A 22,289-nucleotide genomic window follows, 5' to 3' on the forward strand; every position below is an offset into this window, starting at 1 on the left:
ATTCTTTATGTTTAACCATTCATCTGCCACTGGGATCTTAACATTTGTTCCTCTTAATTTATGATCTTTGTAACAAACATCCTGTGTATTTTCATGCATTATTCTAGCATTATAATGCAAAGACAGCTTTTCTTGTGTAAAGCATTTCAGACTCCTTAACCTGTAAATACATAAAGGTGTACAGACTATCAGCTCAGAGACAACAATTTATTGTTATATTTTGATATATAGAAACCTAACGATTTGCTTCATAAGCCAGAATTATACCTTACTCAGTTTTTAAAATAATGAGACCAGAAGATTGAAGTGAAAGATAACTTAAAGTACTAACTAAAAGTTTTTACTGAAAAATTACAAACAGTGGTGGGTGTAGAAAGTCACAACAGTAATGATATTCTCACTGTGCCAGTCCTCTAACTTTTTAAAGGGTATCAAGCCTTCTTCATCCCTCATATGTCTGCAAAACAATTGTCGTCGCTCCAGGGTTACATGACCATGGCAGTTAGTGCAACATCTTGGTTCAGCTGCACCTGAGTCCTGTGGTGCTTTTCAATATCATGTGACCTTGGCATGAGAATTATTAAGTAGTGGAGGTGTGGGGTGCAGTTTTCCATATCATCATCATCATCAACCCTCTTTTTCCTATTTTCTACATGTGAATGGGGTGTCACATTGATTGTTGGTAGCCCTCTTAATTCAGTACTACTCTCCTACCTGGCAGTCAAGCTAGAATAAGATCAGACTAATATTGGAGGAATGATGACAATTATAAGAGAGAAAAATTAGTATGAAATGTTTGACATTTTTCTAAAGCAGCTGACCTAACAAATACCCAAATACCCATGGAATCACATTTTCTAAAACTGTGAAAGTATTTGCCAAACCTTCATAGACACTAATGCATTATGTTATGAATAAGAATTGTTAGTCCAAAACACTTACCTTATGCCATTCAATAACATTTCTTTCATTAGTATATTGGCTGTTTGGCTGTTATTACTGTGCACTTGTAAACCAGAACTCTTCAGTCAAAGAAAGCTCTGGTATGACATTCCTCAACAAATGTCTTTAAATTGTATTTCTTGTGAGTGCGGACCAAGGATTTTGATTTAAAAGATTCCAAAGGTGGAGACATTAAAGGAAGGCCAAAACATAACACCCAGTGAGGTCATAAATAAGAAAAAAACAATAATTTTATAGCAGTAAGATACAACAGAGCTTTTGTCAATGTCAGTGTTGCTGCACCATATAATGTCACTCAACAATTTTGCTATGAAATTTCTTATAAGGGTGCAAAACCATTTTAGAATGCAACCTCAGAAGTAGCAAGGGACAGACTTCCAATGTATATGGTTAAAAAAGGCTTTGTTTATCATATATTTAGTGAGAAAATATCATAAATGGCAAATTATGAGGCTGCATCATGTGAAACTGTGAATTAACGTTGGAAGGTTTTAATAGCTTGCCCAAACTTTCTGACATATTTTTTTTGTAACTTCATACAAGCAAACACAGTGAAAATGTTTACAAATTTCTTATTTGCACAATTTTGCACAGTAGATGTGACTTTTCTTTTTGACATAATTGTGTGTGGCCTGGATGCACAATTGTCACTAATATGAATTATTAGGGGAGGATTGCATTTTTATAAACTTATATTCAGATACTGAATACTACAAAAGATGCAAAACCATGTTTACAAAATTAAATGAAGCTCATAGTTTTTGCAGTTTTTTTGTTATACAAATATTCTTTTTATTGATACTTTTCAGATATGTTCAACATATTTCATTATACATTAATCCTTTTTAATGAAATTCAAAGATGAAATGTTGCATTTATCATATCATTACAAGCCTTTGAAACAGATTTGCAGTCTGAAAGATATATTCACGCTGGAGTAATTAATAGCGTTGATACATCAACCATCCTGGTTTGAATAACTGAGTTTATTATGTGTGTGTATTTTTTTAAGCAAGCATTTCCAAATGTTATTCAAAGTTACTTAAGTGAATCTAGAACATAATGTAATGGGTACAGGTGCTGCAACAAGATGTAATTTAAATGAATCCCCTAAATGTGCACAATACCTTCAAAAACTTAAATATAGTATGCAATAATGCACCAGAGAGTCCAGTTAGCAATTCCCTTTCCTTGCTTAAAATACTTTAAAGTTTTGCAGTGCCATAAATTGGGGGTTAGTTATACAGTTCATAATAATGGCTTAGAAGGAATGCTGCATTAAAGACATTTCCCTGCCAACCTTCGGAATGTGGCTCACAAGCAATAACTCAGACACAGGCCCAAGCCATATGAAAACAGTCTGCCTGTTTGCATGGACAGGCTATCACCTTGCTGAGTAAAGCAGGATTAATTCATGTCTGTGGCTTAGTTGACCTTTGCCTCCTATACTAGTTTTAAATAAGGTAAACCCTTGAAAAAGGACACTTGTGACCATTGGTCTTATCTAGTTTATAAGTTGATAAAAAGCACAAAACAAGCCTGTAGCATGATCAATTTTTCTCATATAAGAAGGCATTGTCATGCATTATATTATTGTTAAAAATAAACTATTGTTTACATCAGCAAGGCATCCAGGAACTGGATGTTATTATATATAACAGGTTTATTCTCGCGGGGTCAAAACAGTTACCTTCTCCCCAGATTTTACTTAGTACCAGAAGAATATCATTACACATTAATACATACCATGATGTGCTCCATATGTCTATGCTATGAGGAGATGTTCAACACATTAAATAGAAGCTCACAATTTGATGTTTTGTTTGATTTATTATATCAACATTCTAACTTGTCTTAAGAAATAAAATGGTAAAATATTCGGATTTCAGAAAGGTGGTGCTGCGGTAGCATTGTCGCCTCACAGTAAGACGTTGTCCTGTTCGATTCTCAGCTAGAGCGTCTTCTGTGCGGAGATATGTGTGAATAGGCGTACCTTCATTGAAAGTTATGCATCAGGGCCAGCAACTCGGCATGTAAAAATCTACTGCCAGTCATTAGCGGACCGGAGTTTCACTGTGGCGATCCCTAACAGGGAAAAGCCGAAAGACACAACAATATAAAACTGCAGATTAATTACAGAATTACATCTTAAGACAGGGCTAGAAAGTGCAGTTGTGTACACTTGTCATAAATGTAGATGTTTGAGTGTATTCACTGTTGCAGTCATCACACTTGGGTTATCCGCCTGCAGGTAGTCCTCAGTCATCCCGAATACCAGACTCTTGGGATTTCTGCATCAGATGTTGTCGCCTCTTCCATAAGGTCAGATCGTCAGGGGTATAAAACATGCAGCTGACGCCATTACATCAGTTTTTCTTGCCCCAGATGTCAGGAACCCTCAAAATAGGAAGCAATTACATGGTGTGGAACACCTCCAGTAAAAAGTAAATGCCATAGCCATAAAATATGTCCCAAAAGAAGATAGGTGGAAAGCATAGAAGAGTCAGGGGGCTGGAGGGAGGGTAACCAGGACTGCAACAGTGAATACACTCGAACATCTACATTTATGGTAAGTATACCCAACTGTATTATGTTCATGTTTCACTGTTGCAGTGATCACACTTGGGTTGATTCCCAAAGCTGAGGAAGGGTGGAGGCAGTCAAGTAATAGTAGGGCTGGCTAGCAGGCTTTGTAAGACTGCTGTGGCAAATCCAGCTCTGGATTTAGAAAAGACAGGTAAGTGGTAATGCTTGGTGAAGGTGTGTACAGAACTCCAGGTTGCAGCTTCCAGGATGTCCCTGGTAGGGACTCCCCTGACAAATGCTGTAGAGGGTGAGGTAGCACTAGTGGAATGAGTTCTGATCCCCTGTGGATTAGGTTTTCCATGGTGTTTGTAGCAGAAATGGATGTAGTGTGCTATCCATTTGGAAATGGTTTGCTTTGACATGTTCTTGCCCTCTGCCCCTGTAGCAAAGCTGACTAGCAGCTTGTCATATTTTCTGAAAGGCTTAGTCCTGTCAAGGTAGAACCTGAGTTGTCTGTGTACATCCAAAGAGTGCTGGATCCTTTCCCCTTTATTCTGAGGATTAGAGAAAAAGGTTGGTAAATGGATGGATTGGTTTAGAGCCACAATGGATACCACCTTGGGCATAAAAGATGGGTTAGTCCTGAGGGAAACCCTGTCAGCATGGAAAAAAACTAAGGGTTCCACACAAATTAGTGCCTGTAACTCAGACACTATTCTTGCTGAAGTGATGGCTTGAAGTAAGGCTATTTTCCAAGAGAGGAATTTTAACTGTGCTGTAGCAGCAGGCTCAAAAGGGGGAAGTGTGAGCTTCTCTAGTACAAAGTTAAGGTCCCAGGCAGGGGTGGGAGCTCTCCTTGGGGGTCTTAAATTGTTAGCTCCTCTCAGGAACTGTTTGACCAGAGGGTGAGAAAAGAGAGGTGCCTCAGTATTATGACAAAAAAACACACCAAGGCAAAAACGAAACCAATAATCCAAGAAAACAACAAGATAAGCGCTTTCATCTCAGTTTTAGACAATCAAAGAGACGTCATCAGATAAAGTTATTGTTCCTGTTCCATTTTTTTTAAATTCTGATATTTAGTCCTTGGAAATGCTGTGAACATACTGTGAGATGGCTGTTTGTTCAATCGGTGCTTTAACGTCTTTGGGTGCTTGCAGTTTTATGGGGTGAGAATTACACCTTATGCAGTGGCAACCTTCACAGTACACAGCATTTCCAAGGACTAAATATCAGAATAAAAAAAAATGGAACAGGAATAATAACAACGTTATCTGATGAAGTCTCTTTGATTGTCTAAAACTGAGATGAAAGTGCTTATCTTGTTATTTTAACAATAAAGGATTTGGTTTCTCTAAGGAGAAGTGTCTGGGGTCAAGTTTTGCCTGCCTGCCTTCTACCTGGCTTTTCTTGGACTGGCTCAATATTATAATGAGCTGAGATGGCCAAGGCATGAATCTTAATAGAAGAGAAGGACAGGCCTTTGTGGAGCAGCTCTGCCAGGTAATCTAGGATTTGAGGTAAGGTGGGCACGGCTGTGTCTTTTCCTTGAGACTGGCTCCAAAAACAGTATTGTTTTCATTTTTCTGAATAGGACGTCCTAGTACTAGGCCTTCTGGCCTCAAGGATGACGTCCAGCACCTGTTTGCTGACAGTTGCTGGTGGTGTATTCAATGAATAGCCAGGCTGCAAGGTTTAGGGTTTGCAGTTGAGGATGCAAAATCTGTCCATCCTGCTGGGACAGCAGGGAGGGGGTCTGATATAGGTGCCAGGGTGGCACTGCTGCCAGGCTGCGTAGGAGTGGGTACCAATGCTGGTGGGGCCAGTCTGGTGCAATAAGGATTGTCCTTGGTTTGTACTGTTTGATCTTGAGTAGTACTTTTGAGAGGAGAGGCAGAGGGGGAAAGGCATAAATTGAGAGGTTTTCCCAGGTAAAGGATAGGGCATCCACTTTCCATGCTTGGCTGTGGGGATTTCTGGTGCAAAATATGCTCAATTGATGGTTTTGGGGGGAGACAAAGAGGTCCACCTCTGGTGTCTCCCACCTGTGGGTTAGAAGTTTGAATGAGTTGGGTTCCAGTTTCCACTCATATGGGTCCAGTAGATTTCTGCTTAAGTCATCTGCCAGTGAATTTTGTTTGCCTGGCAGGAATTGAGCTTGCAGGTGCACTTGGTTACTCAAGGCTGTGTTCCACAGAACCATGGCTAACCTGCAGAGTGGGTAGGAATGAGTTCCCCCCTGCTTGTTTATGTACCACATAACTGTGGTGTTGTCTGTCTTTATCAATAGTTGTCCTGGAAGGATAAAGTATTTGAAGGCTGTCAGAGCATTCTATACAGCTAACATTTCTTTTTGATTGATATGTAGGTGACTTTGTCCTGGGCTCCATTTGCTTGAATGCATTTGCCAGCCATGTGAGCCCCCCCCATGCATAGTCTGATGCATCTGTTGTTAGAGTTTGGGTGGTGAGGTGTTGAGTGAAAGGGGGTTCCTTGTTGTGGTTGCAAGCCTCTGCCCACCAAAGGAACTCTGCCCTTAACAAGAAATGATAGGAATAATTGTTTCCAAGTCCTGAGAATGTTAGCATCAGTGACCTTTTAAGTACCATTGAAGTTTCTTCATATGAAGTCTTGCATATGGAATTAGTAGAATGCAGGAGGCCATGAAGCCTAGGGCTTGCAGTATTTTTCTTGCAGATAGCTGGGTTCTGGTGGCCATTAGTTTGAAGTAGTTTGTCAAATAAACCTGCTTTTTTGGAGTAAGGAATGCCATCTGGGAAGTTGTTTTCAAGCTTGCTCCCAGGAATACAATATTTTGGCTGGGCACCAGATGTGATTTATTTTCATTGATGGTGTACCCAAGAGAAGTTAGAAGTCTCTTTACAAATGCCAGGTGCTGAAGCAGCAATTCCTGACTGTCCGCCTGAATCAGGCAATCGTTCAAGTATGGATAAATCTGAATTTTTCTCTGCTTGCAGTATGCAATGGCTGGAACCAGGCACTTTATGAATACCCTGGGCGCAGTAGATAAGCCAAAGGGAAGTGCAGAGAACTGATAGTGTATAGACCCTGCCCTGAAACATAGATATTTCCTGCAAGATTCCATTATGGGGATGTGCAGGTAAGCTTCTTTTAGGTCTAGGGTGACTAGCCAGGAGTCCTTGGCTAGCATAAGAATCAGCTGTTGTAGTGTAAGCATTGTGAATTTTTGGGCCACCAGGAAGTTGTTGAGAATGGACAGGTCCAGGATAGGGCACCAAGAGCCCTCTTTTGTGGGCACCAGGAACAGTCTGGAGTAGAAACCCTGCCCTCTTTGCTCTATTGGAAGAGGTTGTATAGCCCTGATACTGAGAAGAGAAAGTACTTGCTTTTGAGTCTCTGGCCACTGGTTTGGAGGAAGGTCTGGCAACCCACTTGGAGTTGGCAGTGATTGGAAGTAGAATCTGTATCCCTGGAATACAATGTTTAGGACCCATCAGTCCTGGGTAATGGACATCCAGTGTTTTGCATGCAGGGCGAGATTTCCTCCTAGGGGTGCAAGTACTTGGGCATGGCTGGGAAGGATGATAGACATTTTTTCCATAAGGGGGTGACTTACCACTCCCTGTTTTTGAGGGGGGGCACTCCATTGTTTAGATTTCTGTGTCCCCTAATGCTGTAGCCTTGGTGGTCTGTTGCCACTGGTTTTGGGCTGAGAAGACCTGGCAGGGACTGGAAAGGACCAGTTTTTTGAAGGCCAATGCCTATTGAATCTAGGTGGCTGTACCTATAAGAACTATTTAACAGTTTGCATCGATTTAGCGTTGTCTTCCATCTTTTAAGAACCTCTTCTGCTTTTGTACCAAACAAACATTCCTGGTTTAATGGAGCATCTAGTAATTTTGCTAAGACATGGTCTGGCAAGATTTGTTCTTTCAGCCAGGCATGCCTTCTCAGTACAGACCCAATGACAGCAGCTCTGCAAGATACTTCTAAGGCATCAAAACCACACTGCAAAGTATGTTTACTGACTTGGTTTGCAAAATGCATTAACTCGTGTAAATCTTTATTTTCTGCAAAATCTGGAAGCAACAACATTTTTTGTTTAATTAGTTCCATAATATGCTGCTGGCAGTTCAACAAGTGAAACTGGCAATTTGAAGCCCTGATGGCAAGAGTTGCAGAGGTATATACCTTATTGCCCCATCTGTCCAAAGCCCTTGAATCCCTGCCTGATGAGGTAGGATTTTTGGCTGTAGTAGCCTTAATACCTTTAGGTCCCTGGGAAATGGTCTCTGGATCTGCAGTGAGATTCTTGAGAAATTTGTGAGAGTCAGGTACTCTGTAATACCTGTCAGGCTTTCTAGGAGCTGGTGGTAAAGTATCAGGAGTAAGACTGGATTCCATGAAAACATCATCTACAATATCCAGGACAGGGGGTATAGCTAGACGCCTGTGCTGATGCAAGTCTAAAAATTCTTTGAGTCTCTTTTTAAACTGTGGGTAGACCTGGCATTCCGAGCGGAAATGCTCTCTTAAGGTATGCAAGGTTTCACCAAAAGAAAAGTCTTCTGGAGGGGAGGCAGAGGGAATGGAATCCTCTGCATCTGAATCTTCATAGGTAGATAAGGGTATGTCCTGGTAATCAGGGGGATCAGAGTAATCGGACTCATGGTCTGTTGAATCAGAAGGGAAATCAGTTCTTTGTCTTTTAGAGGGGGAAGGCTGGCTTCCCCTAATTAGAGTTATAAGGTCTTCAGCCATTCTAAGCATTTGTTTCTGTGGCATGGGAGCTTGAGCATGCACTTTGGTCGTCGGTTTTCTAGGTGCAGTGAGAACTCTGGGCCTGAGAAACCCAGTCGTTTTAGTCTGAAATTAAGTAGTCAGTTTAATACAAACATCGGAAGGTCAGAATACATCCTCAGAAGCCGGTGCATGCACAGTGGCTCTGGACCCATCCAAGGTAGAGACATCCGCAGGTTCCTTAATTGAAGAAGCATCTTTCTGCATACCAGACTCCAAATGGGTCTCAGCAGAGGCCAGTGAATCTGTAGAAGTAGGTATCAGGGGCTGCATAGGGCCTCACTGAGTACCGGTAGACTGGCAACTAGCTTAACGGAAGCGTTGTCGGCAGTTTTGGACCTATGTGGTCTGTCTCTGTCTTTATCTTCACATTTTTTTGGAAGAACGGTAGTCGGATGGCTTACTGAAGCCATTTCAGAATATGGAGAATGAGAATGAAAGAATTTAGCAACACAGATAGCCCAACAACAAATAGTTTGGGTGTTAAACAAGGCACAAAACCGACAGCAAGGGACGTTGTGGTCTGGGCCTAAACAGGTGACGCAGTAAGAATGAAAATCTCCATGAGGTATTTGCTTTCCATAGGCAAGACAATTGTTAACTTTTTCTGACATCGGTTAGAGCAAGAAAAAAGAATCTCCAACGGGGTACTTAGCTTTAGAGGACTTCAGGTTTGAAACTCAAAAAATGAAAATTTCAGGTAGCGGCCGACCGGCACTTGCGAATTGCTTCCGCTTCAGGCTCCCGTATGACAAGAAAAGCTGATGTAATGGCATCAGCTGCATGTTTTATACCCCTGACGACCTGACATCATGTTAGAGGCGACAGCGTCCGACACAGAAATCCCAAGACTCTGATATTCGGGCCGACTGAGGGCTACCTGCAGGCAGATAAATTTTGGAAATATAGGCTCAAAATGTTTATATATTTTTTTGGTTAAAACCCTTGGCTGAAACAAAATAAAGCGCAAACATAATAAAACAGCATACTCCTTATGCAAAAAATAAATAAATAAACAACAAGCTTAAAAACTCTTAAAACCTTTAAAACAAGACATAGAAATACCACAGTGTTGTGAAGCAGGTTCACGTCAGTGTTCTTCCTCATGGGTGGTAGAAAAAAGCGGAATATCTTATATTGCCATTTTTTTAATTTAGCAATGATTCCATCAACTTGGCTTGAAAACAAAACAGGCCATTTACACAATTTACATCCTGAAGATTGTACAAGATGCAACATTTGAAAACACATGCATGCATGCATGCTTGGCACAATATTAAATGTATGTTGAAAAGCATATAAAACCACAAGAGATATACGCAAAATCAAGAAAAGTAGACAATTCCACAACAAAAAATATTATACTGCTTATGGCAATCTGTAATCATAGATAGTTTATGTTTGTAGGTACTATTACTTCCATTTGATGTCAAGCTCCCAAACCTCAGCACCGAGAAAAAATGTATTTTATGTACTAGTGCTGAAGGCTAGGTATCTTACCAGCTGAGGTCTTTCTAACTGTTTGATATGTCTAGTGATGTACACATCACAAAGGTAGGCATTGTATTCAATAATTGGCTTAATCAATGCTGAATATAAATGGGCAATGACCTCTTTCAGTCTGGATGATATTCTACTGGCAATTAGCAGCACTAAGTAAAAGGACTTTCTGACTACTGTCGTTACATCATGATCAAAGGAGAGGGAATTATCAACCCAACTTCCAAGGTCTTTAACAACATTCTCATTTTGGAGTTGGGTGTTGTCTATGCTGTATCCTGGGGTGAGGGGTTGTTTATCAAGTGTGATACTATTGCATTTATTAGAATTTAATTACACTAGGTACTTATGAGTGTAAATCTTTGCAGAAGGGCTTTGGCATTTCATTCATCTAATTATTAGCAAAATATCACTTGGGAAAAAATTCCCTTTTTAAGGCTCCAAGTTGTAGCAACTGCATTACATGAACATAACTGTAATTCATATAAATATCATATATAAATAAACAATCCAACAATGTACATTGAAAAACAAATAGAAATAGATAATGCCAATCCTTTGGACTAATGTATTTTTATTATTGTCATCATAAATATGGCATTACTTTTTAGGAACAGTCTTGCATCTCTGTGAAATATAATTTGGCTTTATATTCACAGTGGGAATCAACTTTTTAAATATGTACTTCCAAACACAAAGGATAACAAGTGTCACCAAATCCTGAAGTTAAGAAACAACATGCAGTGCAGGAATCCAGATAGGAACAAGTACTTGCAATTATGTAAATAAATTTCACTGAAGAAAGAAATGGATTTATTTGATTTCTGGTTAAAGTCCCTTGAAGACTGGACACTTGCCACATTCCAAATACAGCATAATAAAAGTGGGCGCATAACCAATGTCACTGTGTTGGGCGTGAAACATATGGTGGAAGAGAATGATACATAGCATTTTTGGAGTGTTAAATGTGTTTCTCAAAGAGCATGTACACTTTTATGAGCACAGGCTCACTCAGAAAAGCTTGCTAAATTTGAAAGATAAACTAGATGTGTTCTCCCTCAAAATTCAGTATATTTAAACAAAGTTACATCAGTAGAGATGAACAGAAGTAAACATAGGTCTGCAGAAAAAAGTGTTGCATAATCTACAAAGATATACTGCCACCAGCTATTAAGGGGATTGTTGAACATTCACAGCCTGGAATTGATGTATTAGTGAAAGCTGAATATAGATCATCCCATATAAGAATGGAAAGTGTCAGTAGTGAGCATTGCTGCAATGTGCAACACGGCACTTGAAATGGAAAACGGTGATGATAGGAACAAGTTTTGTGTGCAATATGAAAGGGTTTTTAGATGGCAATCCAAAACATTCTTGATTATGTAAAGAGTGCCAGATCTGTGGAGGTCTGCTAAGCACCACCCATATGTCTGCACACCCCCATAAAAGAAATTATCTCTGAGGTTCACTGAATTTCATCAAGTTGGGGGGTTTTGGGGGGGGTGGCAAATTTACTGTGAATAAAGTGGATCTGATTGATCAACATGATTCCATAAAACCTTATAGAGATAGCAACTTTATGTAAACATACAGACGTGCATAATGATATTGTGGGCAATTTGTGTATGATTCTAAGGTATTTTCAACAGATGTGTTATAAACTAGAAGCAGCAGCCATTTAAAATAAAGTAGCACCCAGTAAAATTGCAATGTCAGAAGAGGAATACTAAATGGAAGATACAGCTTTTTACCCATAACAGTATCTGCAACAAAATCAGAAGAAGGATGCAGGACTGGATTGAGTCATGCTCACTGAGGATCTCAAACTCCTAAAAGTAGAATAGAGTACTCTGGCATCCAACAACACAAATGAAACTGCTCTTATTCAATCTCAGGACAAAGCTGGTTTCAGCAAGCTGGTACAAGATGGAATAATAAAGAGGAAGATTGCTGATGTTTTATGCTTCAAAGGGGAAGAAGTGAGAAACCTGGAAGTAACATGGCCAAATAAGTGGCCAGCTATTCTAATACCCTCTGCTGTTCCCTGATCTGGCACTCCCTAAACTTTAAGTTGAGAAGAAAAATAAAAAAAAAAATCTTATACTTGAAGACTGAAAAAAAAGTCCTAAAAGGTCCTCTCATATTTGTGTACCAGAGAAAAAAATATCTCTTTTACCTTTTAAACTGTGGTAAACAACTTGATACATTTTATACCACACAACATGTGATGAAGCACTTCAGTCCTGACCACAAATGCAATATTGGTAGTCATTTCTGAATGCCTGTACAGCACTACCAATTGATTGGCATTTGCTGATTGTCCCCCCTTCACTGCTGGTAACAGCCCCAGCCCCCTTAGCCAACAGTGATAATGTCACTGTATGGTCATTATGGGGAACAGAATACCATACCAAAATCTGAGATTATATAAGGCCTGACTATAGCAAAACAAAAGTACTATCTGAGGACCTCATTGACAACTAGGAACCAACAGAGAGAAAAACAAAATGGACTTCTGAGTGCAAAATGTAAATTTTTATACTTCTACTCAATGAAGTACCTACGCTGTTCACCTTCAAATGATCTGACATTTGCACAAAAACAATTCCTTTTATAAGGACAAAAGAAAATTATTCAATTAGTACATCAATCCAACACCTTACCATAGGAAAAACATTTCTATAACATTAACACATGTGTACAACATTACATCTGTCCCCTTACTTAGCCGTAATCCACAAATATGTATATATATATATATATATATATATATATATATATACACACACACACACACACACACACACACACACACATTTATTTATATATATATATATATATATATATATATATATATATATATATATATATATATATATATATATACTCCTACAATTTATTCCCTTTCCTAGCTCTTACTCCAACCCTAATCCAGACGTACTCCAACACATACACACACACACACACACACACACACACACACACACACACACACACACACACACACACACACACACACACACACACACACACACACACACACACATTCCTATCCCCTAATGCTGAAACTTTCAGTACTTAGTAAAGGTTTGGCTTTAAAAATGAAAACCCATATTTACCAGCCAACATGAAAACTCTACCATTTATATAAAATGTTTAAGATTGTCTTCCAAGCAGCTGCATTGCATCAAGTAGTTCATAGTAAGGAAGGCTAGTGGTTGTGGTATAACTGATGGCTGTAAAAAATGGTATAATATGCTTCAAAATACCAATTGGTAGCAATAGTCAGTTATTATTCTGAGGCATCATGACTGATACTTTAATAAAACATTTCATAAGTAGCCAGATCTATATCTATAATAAAAAAGTAGTATTTTATGGCCTATAATAGACTATACTCTGCAAGGAGCTGGACTGAATACATTCTAATTAATAGGTTCATAGGTGTACACTTGGCTAATGACCACTAGGCCCTTTATAAGCTTAGATGTGCAACTCATATGTGACCCTCAAATTTTATGTTTTACACATTTATACAGGGGGTGATTTTTTTGACTGTGAAATGATTTACTGGGTTTGTCTGTCCATTGGAGACATAGGTGACAGACCAGGGGTCACTTTCTAATTTCCCATCCAGTGGTCCATGTTATGCTTAAATAAAGGTATGGAGGGAGTTTGTTTAACATGGATGGAGAGCCTGTTCCAGAGAATGGGAATTCTCTGAGATAGATGTCTATCTCTCCAACATGTCCTATTTATGTTGCAAGCAACATTTAGGTCTTTGGAGCTAGTAGTTCTGATGCTGTTTGTTTTGCATATGTGTAAACGGTTTATAAGAGAAGGGTCCCAATGATGCCCTGTAAACCAGGCATAGACCACCTCTCAGTTGTCTATAGGAGACCTAGTATAGCCATATCACTGTAGGGCATTCCTCAGAAAACATTGTGTTTATTCCCTGCAGTCTTTTTGTAAGAAACCTTTGTGGACATTCCAGTTGCTGCATGTGTCTGGTCAGGTACATACTGAAGGGGGCATTGTACTCTATGATGGGTTTGATGAGGCTGACTACAGCGATATGATGACTTCCCTGGACCTAGATGTCATGTCCTTAACTTGCAAGTTGAGCAACACAGAAGGATTTTCTTACTACCATGGACACATATTGGTTGAAGGCTAGGTAACTATATAGATGAGTTCCAAGAACCCTGACTAGTGAGTCAATGTTTAGAGAGGTTTTATCAGATGACATAGTTTCCTGGGGTGGCCAGCTTCCCATAAGGTACTATAATGCATTTTTCGGCATTGAGGTTTAAGCCACGTGTCTTTGTTAGACCTTCCTGTAGGAAGCTTGCATCCCTGGGGGGATTCTGTGACTGTTCCCAGTTTGCAATAATGTATGAACTTGGTCAGTCAGAGGCCTTTGACATAGGCTTTGACTTCTGAGAAGTAAATGCCAAAGAGGAGTGGACTCAGCATGAAGCACTGATGGACACCACAGGTGATCAGCCTCTTTGTGGAAGTGACCTTACTGATCCTAACCTCCTGGGTCCTATCTGTGAGTTAGCTGGTTATCTGGCAAATAATGTAGGATTTTATGCCTAATTCTTTAAGTTCGTTAACAATGTCCCAGAGGTATTGTATCAGATGACTTTGCCAGTGCAAGGTAGGCATTATGCATCATTTTACCCTCATCCACTGCCTTTGTGACTTTTTCAAAGATGGATAAAGCCACACTGAGATGGATCCAGTGTCAAGAGGTCTGCAATGTCTTTGTTGATCATTTCTATGATAATTCTTTCATGGTTTTGCAAATAAGATTAGTTAGACTAATAGGGCTGTAGTTTTCAGGTCTGTTGATGGTCTGCCCTTATAAAGGGGGTTGACCATTGCAGTTCTCCAGTCTCATAACACAAAGCCTGTTTTGAGACAACAGTTAAATAATGACTCCAGTGGCCTTCATAAATTGTATTTTAGACTATTCAGGAGGTATCCTGACATATTAACAGGACCCAATGAGCCTGAGTTCTTGACTTTAGCAAGCACAACCAGGACATGACCTCTGTTTATAGTTGGAGGGGTTATATTTGAGGGTATTTCTTGGGGAGGTGGCTGAGATGAATAGGAGGTAAACTGGAAATTAATTTATCAGCCTCCAAGTTTGCTATATCACCTGGCTCAGTGAATGTGGACTCATTAACCATCAAGTCATTATAATGCTGTGTGCTGCCTCTGAGGTTTCTGACATAGCTGAAGATAGCCATATGGCTCTCTTTTACCTGGAAGGCCATCTTAATCTTCAAATTGGAATTAAATAGCCCCCTTAGTTGCCTGTTTAGTTTGATGAGAGTGTCCTTATATTTATGGGAGTTACACTTCCTGATTTTAGCCATTTTTTTTCTTTAATTGTATATCCTGTTTAATTTGAGATGCCACCAGAGCAGTTTGTTTTTAGAATTAGTTTTTGGTCTTATTTCTGGTAGGTACAGCTGCCTCTGTGCAGCCATTGACATGGTTGTAAATGGTTTCTGTGAACAATTTTACATACGCTGCTGTGTTCTCTGGGTTTGGAGGGGCAATGAATTTTGACAGCTATCACTTAAAAAACGTTAGTTTATCTTTGAATAATTTCTAACCATTACTGGTTGATTTTGATTTTAAAGAGACAGCTTTATAGTCAGATATTACCAGGTAGGATGTGACATTGGAGATTTGCAGTGTTCTCCCATATTTGTGAAGTTAAGGTCTAGCATGCTGGAGCCTCTAGTGGTGTATGCACTAACTGGTAAAGGTTGTCCTACAAATTTAAGGTTGTGTATGATTTCCAGTCTATAGATGGGTAATTAAAGCCCACATGAGTAATGCGTTTGGTTGGATAGTAAATGTCTCCAGTAGGTCTAAGAATGCTCTATCAGTTTCTTAGGGATGGAAGGTGTCCTATAGCCAGTTAGGATACGGTACGGGATTTTGATCCATAAGTAGAGGAACTCCAGAGAATCATCCTGTTTAACCAAACTAGGGGTATGATTGTTATTGGTATACCTCAAGACACCTCCACCTTTAGTCCTTGTCTGTGCAGCTACTGATCTAAAAGTGTGGAAGGCACTAAACCTTGTACTGCCAAGGTACCCTCTGTGGCTTTAAATCATGTCTCAGTAACTCCACAGATGTCTATATTCTCAGGGTGAGGAGGGCTTGAGGGAAAGTATTTTTTTTATTTAAGCTCCTGGCATTGAACATTAATACCTTGAGATTCAGTTGACTTGATTTTGCTATGTCAGTTGCTTTGTCAATATGGCATTGCCTAAAACAGGCTCTATGGGGCAGATAAAGTTTTTGACAGTACTGAAAAGCCTAGAGGGGACAGCTGCAGACCATACCTGGCAAAGCAACATGGTCTGTTAACCATTTCCTCCCATACTGACAAATATTGGATTCCCTTAGAATGACACCAGAAACTCAGCCAATTGTTAAAAATCAATAATTTTTTGTTCATATTGTGGCATCAACCTCAGTGATGGTAATATGCTGCTAAATGCTAGGCATATACCAGCCTGAGACACACAGCAAGAGATATCTATAATGTGTCTCTTCCTATAGTCCAGTAAGGTATATCTCAGATCATTTATATCTACATGGACTATACTGGGTCCTGTAGTGTAATGGAATCTACTTCACATAATCAAATTTTCACTCACCCGAAATTTAAAATGAGATAACTTTGCCGAAAATTTACTTTCTTGAACACTTGGATCACCTCAGTTTTACTCTGAGAAAGGAACCACTTGGCGACCACATCAAAATAAACAAACCAAAGCAAATCAAACCCACCCAAGTGGAGGGCTTTTCCCCCTCATACCACCCAACTAAATATACCAACTCCGAGATCACACTACAGTGGGGAAAAGGGCAGAGTTGAATATGGTGGCCAAGTGTTTCCTTTCCCAGAGTAAAATTCCAGTGATTCAAGTCATCGTGAAAGTAAGTTTTCAGTAAAGCCATCTCACCCTTTTACGTTTTGGGTAAGTGAAAATGTGATTATGTGAAGGGGATCCAGTGTAATGACATAATTACAAAGTGTTCCATAATGTTAAATTAAAAAAAAAACTAACATCCAAGGCAGAAGATAAGAATTTCAGAGCATATGAGACAATTACATAATCATTAGCTCTTCACCACAGTCATTGACAAAAAAATATAGCAATAGCTATTAAACTCTAAGGCAAATAAATGCATAACATTTTTTTTTGCATTCCTCATTGATATTAGGCAAGGCCCACTCTGTGGGGGTGGATTGGAAGCTTTATTCTTGTTAGTTGAAAAAATGTACAATCGTAAAATTCTGAGAATGAGACCCATATCATTTCAGTTGAATGCAGAGCATTCACTGTTTATCCAAGTTACTCTGCTGCAGAGTATTCACTGATAAAAAATATTTCTGATAAGTCAGTTAGATGCCTCAATATTTTCTGCACCAGAAAAACTTCTTAAGGTTCTGAATTATATCACAAATCCCTCAGTAAGTGAACATAAATTTGAGCATTCTATGTAAATTATAATGGCAAGTAAAACAATTATGTGCTAATCATGTATGTCCAACACAAATGCTATGTCCATGTGAAGTGTTACAAATCCTGTGTTCAACAACAGGATATAAAACATCTGCCAGTGCATTGTAAACATCCTTCTTCCCTCTGGAATGAGCGTGCTGCAGCTGTGTGTTACAGACATCAATTACTTCAGTTCTAGGGAAATGTAAGTCGCATATACTTCACTGAAGTACTTAACACATGAACCTAGTTTAAACTAATCAGCATTATGATTTCTTCTACATTATGGTAAGATAACCTTATAAGCACAAATTGTGCAACAACTTCTATGACAAATTATGGTAAAGTCTGATTTTGTATTAGACACCTTTACCTCTAATTATTTCTTAAGTGTTCTAAAATATTCATACAAGATTGCCTTAAAATGGCATATAATTAGTTTTAAATCATGCAGCAGAGTGTCAAGAAGTGGAAAGATTTGCCACTTTAGCTCTCAGTAAAGAATCTTTCTGAAAAAAACTGTAGATTAGAACCTTAAAGAGAGATCTAAAACACATGCTCATTGTGGTGTTGTTTGTTCTGAATGTATTTATGTTGTTTGTAGAGTTCTAAATAAGAGTCTCACAATTGCATCAATTGCTGTGCCATATTAAGACTATGTAAGTCCGGGATACTAATAATTTCTTAGCCCAGCATTGTGTTGCCAAAACTTTATAATGCCACACACTAGCTGGAGAGGTTGTTGTGGCACAGAGATTAATAGCACATCAAACTAACCTTCATTAAGAAATGTCCTGACATAACTCATCTAAAATTGCAGATTAGAAAACAAAACAAATGACAACAAATATCTGATGGGGATATTTCCCTCTCGATTATCCAGCTTTCTCACTCATGAATAGGGAACCTGAAGAGTTTCAGCTTGTGTGACAAGTTTCCTAATATCTTCACTAAAAGTAAATCATGTTGAGTATTGTTTCTTTGAGTTCAGAATGTTTTCATTACTAGATTTCTTCAATAGAACTCATTTTCAATTTTATCATTATCTTTAATAACATATCTTTTTACGTGTTACTGCCTATTCAGGCATGTTACCATGTTTTGTCATGGGTTGTCATCCACGGCATGTATTGTTAGGTCATTGGCTTCTTGCTGTTGTCCAGCCTCAGAAGACTCCTGACTTTCTACATCTATTCTATTTCAGTGCATTAGGAACCACTCTTAACAGTTAAGGGAATCCGTTGAGTTATTCACGCTCAAGCAACCTCATGAGTATCCGTGCTTTTCTCTCTTTCATGTTTTTGCCATTATTTGCTCACAGCATTTTTCATATTCTTGAATTCTTTCAGCTGCACATTGTAACAGCTGCATGGTGTTGCTGTATTTATTATCATAAGGGCTTTGTTCTCAACTTTTATGATGGGAAGTTTTTTATTACTGCTGCAGAACTCATTGATGATTTCTGAATGTGGGTTGCCTTTTTAATAGTGAGAAAAATGTTACTAGATCAGGAATATATTTTGCACAGACTTGTATTTCAACTACCCTTTGACCATCTTGATTTATTTCTTGACATCTGTTATCAGCATAAACTTAGTCAATAATAGAAGTTCAGAGCTGCTTTGATTTTGATAAGAATTGATTAAATATGAACAAGATTTCTTAGAAGGTCCATTGTAAAATGACAGCTAATATTGTTAGCAGAAGTAAAAAAAATATTCACCATGTCACTGCAGAAGATAGGAGAGGAATTAAGATGGAGCTTTTTAAGTTATTCGCCTCTTTTCTTTTCTGCAGTGACACAGTGAATATTTGTTGTGGCTTTGCTTCACTGAGAAATAAAAAAAAAAAAAAGTGCATTACTTGAAAAAAAAAAAATGGAAAAATAAGTTAGTTAATAAGCCATGTGATTAAAGACAGGAATTAATTCAGTCCATTGGTACTTGAGGTACTTGTATGGTTAAGAAAGATATTTCCTAAACTAGATGTGAAATCTCCTTCTGAGTTGCAAAACATGCCTTACTCTGTGAAACGGCAGCTGTCAAAAAACATGGCTGTATTTTAGATTTGATATCAGTGGATAACTTTTATGCAGCATAAAGCACAGACGTGTATATATGTATCCATCTGCATGTGTGAGTGTATTTGTGCACACACACACACACACACACACACTCGCACGCGCGTGCACGCACACACAAATATGTTTCATTTGTTTTTTGTATATATATAATTTAGAGGTAACATTTTCAATGTACTGCTCTTCTGAGTCCCTCTATAAAAAAATAAATGAAAACTGCCCTGCTATACTTGAAATACAAGTTCACAGAGCACATATGTAATTTTATTTCAGGCAGTTTGGATCAAATCTGATTGCTATTATCTTCATCGGGTACTCTGAGAAATTATTTTGTAAATTTACATCAAAATGATAAAAATAACAGCTGGCCTGATGCTATTGTCTTTATCAGCAAAGAGAAAGGCATCCACCGGTACACTGGCAACCTGAGTTCAAGAATGAGCTTGGGCCATTGGTAGGGTTGGTCTCAGGGAAGATATCATTAAGTGGCCAATGGAAGCTCTCAGGGAGATAGTGGAGAATAGTTTGCTGCCTAGTGATCTCTGACAGAGACCAAGATGCTCACAGGCTAATATCTGACTTACATCACTTTTCCTGGGGTACGCTGTCCAGCAGCTACTATATGATGTTTTCCACCTCTCTGTCTGCTGACCCCCCCCCCTTTGAGTCATTGCTTCCCATCCCTTAAGAATTAAACCATAAGGCTGACTTCCTAATTAGTCAGAAACATACTCAGTGAAAGGGAATAAGTTCAGGTTTTCTGGAAAGAAGTTATGGAAGTATCCAAGGAAGGTCAGGAATATGGATAAGCCAGAGAGCCTGGCTATGCTGCATGGGGAATGGGAAGTTTACAAAAATATGAAAATATCGGAAGTATGATCCAGCATTTCCCAGAATACTTTTACATTCATAAGTGTAATGGTAAAAGCATTTTCTAATCTGGCAAAAGCATAACCTTGTGCACACACCCTAACAACATTACAGTCTGCTGTCTGTTACAACAGACTAAGGGCTATTAGCAATTAAAGAGTTGCATTGTATAGTCCAGAGTTTTATTCCTGCAGCTCTTATTGTCCAACGGTGTTAACTCTAAGCAAGTCACTTAACCAGACAATGCCTTTGTGTCAACTCTAAAACGGGACATGTCCAGTGGGCTTTCCATTTTACAAATAAATAAAGTAAAAAACAGCATAGTGACTCTTTACTTTTGGCTAAAGTTTTGTCTTCATATATTCATGCCTTTACATCATGAAAACACTAGTGAAAGGTTACCCCTACCCATGCCTCCTGCATAGAGACACAGCTTCAAACTATGCACTGACATTGAGGCTTTCAGAACAAATTCAGCTGTAATAGTGTGACAGAGAACATGAAGTGGTCAGCAAACTACTGTCTTTCTGTGGAACAGGGTAAGAGATGGTCACAGTGCCACTACTGAAAGACCAGAGTGTAGTGACTAGCCAACAAATCAAAAGCAGCCCAAGTTGGGTGTCTGATGTGATATTAGTGAAAGTATGCAAATGTGCCCTGATGTCATTATAGTCTACTGTGCTCTAACCATGTTTCCACTGAAATAACATCACTAAACTATACACAGATGAAAAGCAGTGAGTAATTGTTATACACTTTGTAAATGTAATCCTTCCACCATGTTTTTACACATTTTAACAAAATGGTAAGGAATAAAGGTATAGTAATGATTTCTACAGGATCTCCACGATAAACATGCAGGGTCTGGCTACATATTGTAATCTATAACACTCTATATATTGCCTCTCTTTTAGTCAGCAAAAAAGGTAAGAAAAGGCAAAGACATTTATGTTATAGACTGCCAGATTGGTGAAAAAAAAGGAACGGTTCATATATCGAAAGTTACCTCTGTAAAATCTCTGTAGTTTTAATTTGTATCACTGATTCTTTTGCATCATAAAATATAACAGCATTGCCATAAAAACAAAAAATGTTTTACACCTCTTGTTTATATGCACAAATTCCATGATTGCACATTAGTTGTGAAAATTGAAAAAAAAGAACATTACGGTACCCAGCGATTCCCATATAATACATGTCTATGTAGCTGATGACAAGAAGGATAATGTGTCAAAATTCTGCACAAAAGAAGTAACGTAAAACATAACAAAGGTTTTTCTGAGAAACTCAGACACAGTTATATAATTGTCAGAGAATAACAGAGATCTATCAGTATTATGATGGGAAGTCTTTTCCCAGTGCTAAATGATCAATAGCAATTGAGACTATGAATACCATTTTATTTTACGTGTGTGTGTGTGTGTGTGTGTGTGTGTGTGTGTGTGTGTGTGTGTGTGTGTGTGTGTGTGTGTGTGTGTGTGTGTGTATGTATGTGTGTGTGTGAGGAAAGAGAGATAACCCCAATATACTAATATAGAGACATGATCATGTTAAGAGTTTCAGAAATAGGTACAAGAAATTCATGTTGGGAGTGAAAACACAACAGCTGAATTTCTTGAATCTGTTTCAAGAACACAGAACAAAAGGTTAAGCATCCTCCAAGAGAAATAATTCCATCATTAAACAAACTCAGTCTGCATCTGCCAGTTTTTCGCTCTCTCCCCTAGAAATAAACACCATTATAAAATGTTAATAAAAGCTAAGTGTCACACAGTACAACACAAAAACCTTCTTGTCACCTCACAGTTATTCAAACTTATCAATGAGGACCCTTCCCCTTAGCACCTAAACTTATTTGACAACTGACATCTTATATTCTAAGAAGTCATAACCTCTCAAGTGCAGTCTTCCAAACCTCCAAAACAAGAGTTCAGTACACAGACCATACCTTTTCTATTCTGGGCCCCAAGCTTTGGAAATTCTCTCCTCCTATTGTAAAGATGACTCCTCTAACCCAAATT

Source organism: Protopterus annectens, chromosome 11.part0, assembly GCF_019279795.1.
Source record: "Protopterus annectens isolate FY-2018-M chromosome 11.part0, PAN1.0, whole genome shotgun sequence".
NCBI lineage: Eukaryota > Metazoa > Chordata > Ceratodontiformes > Protopteridae > Protopterus > Protopterus annectens.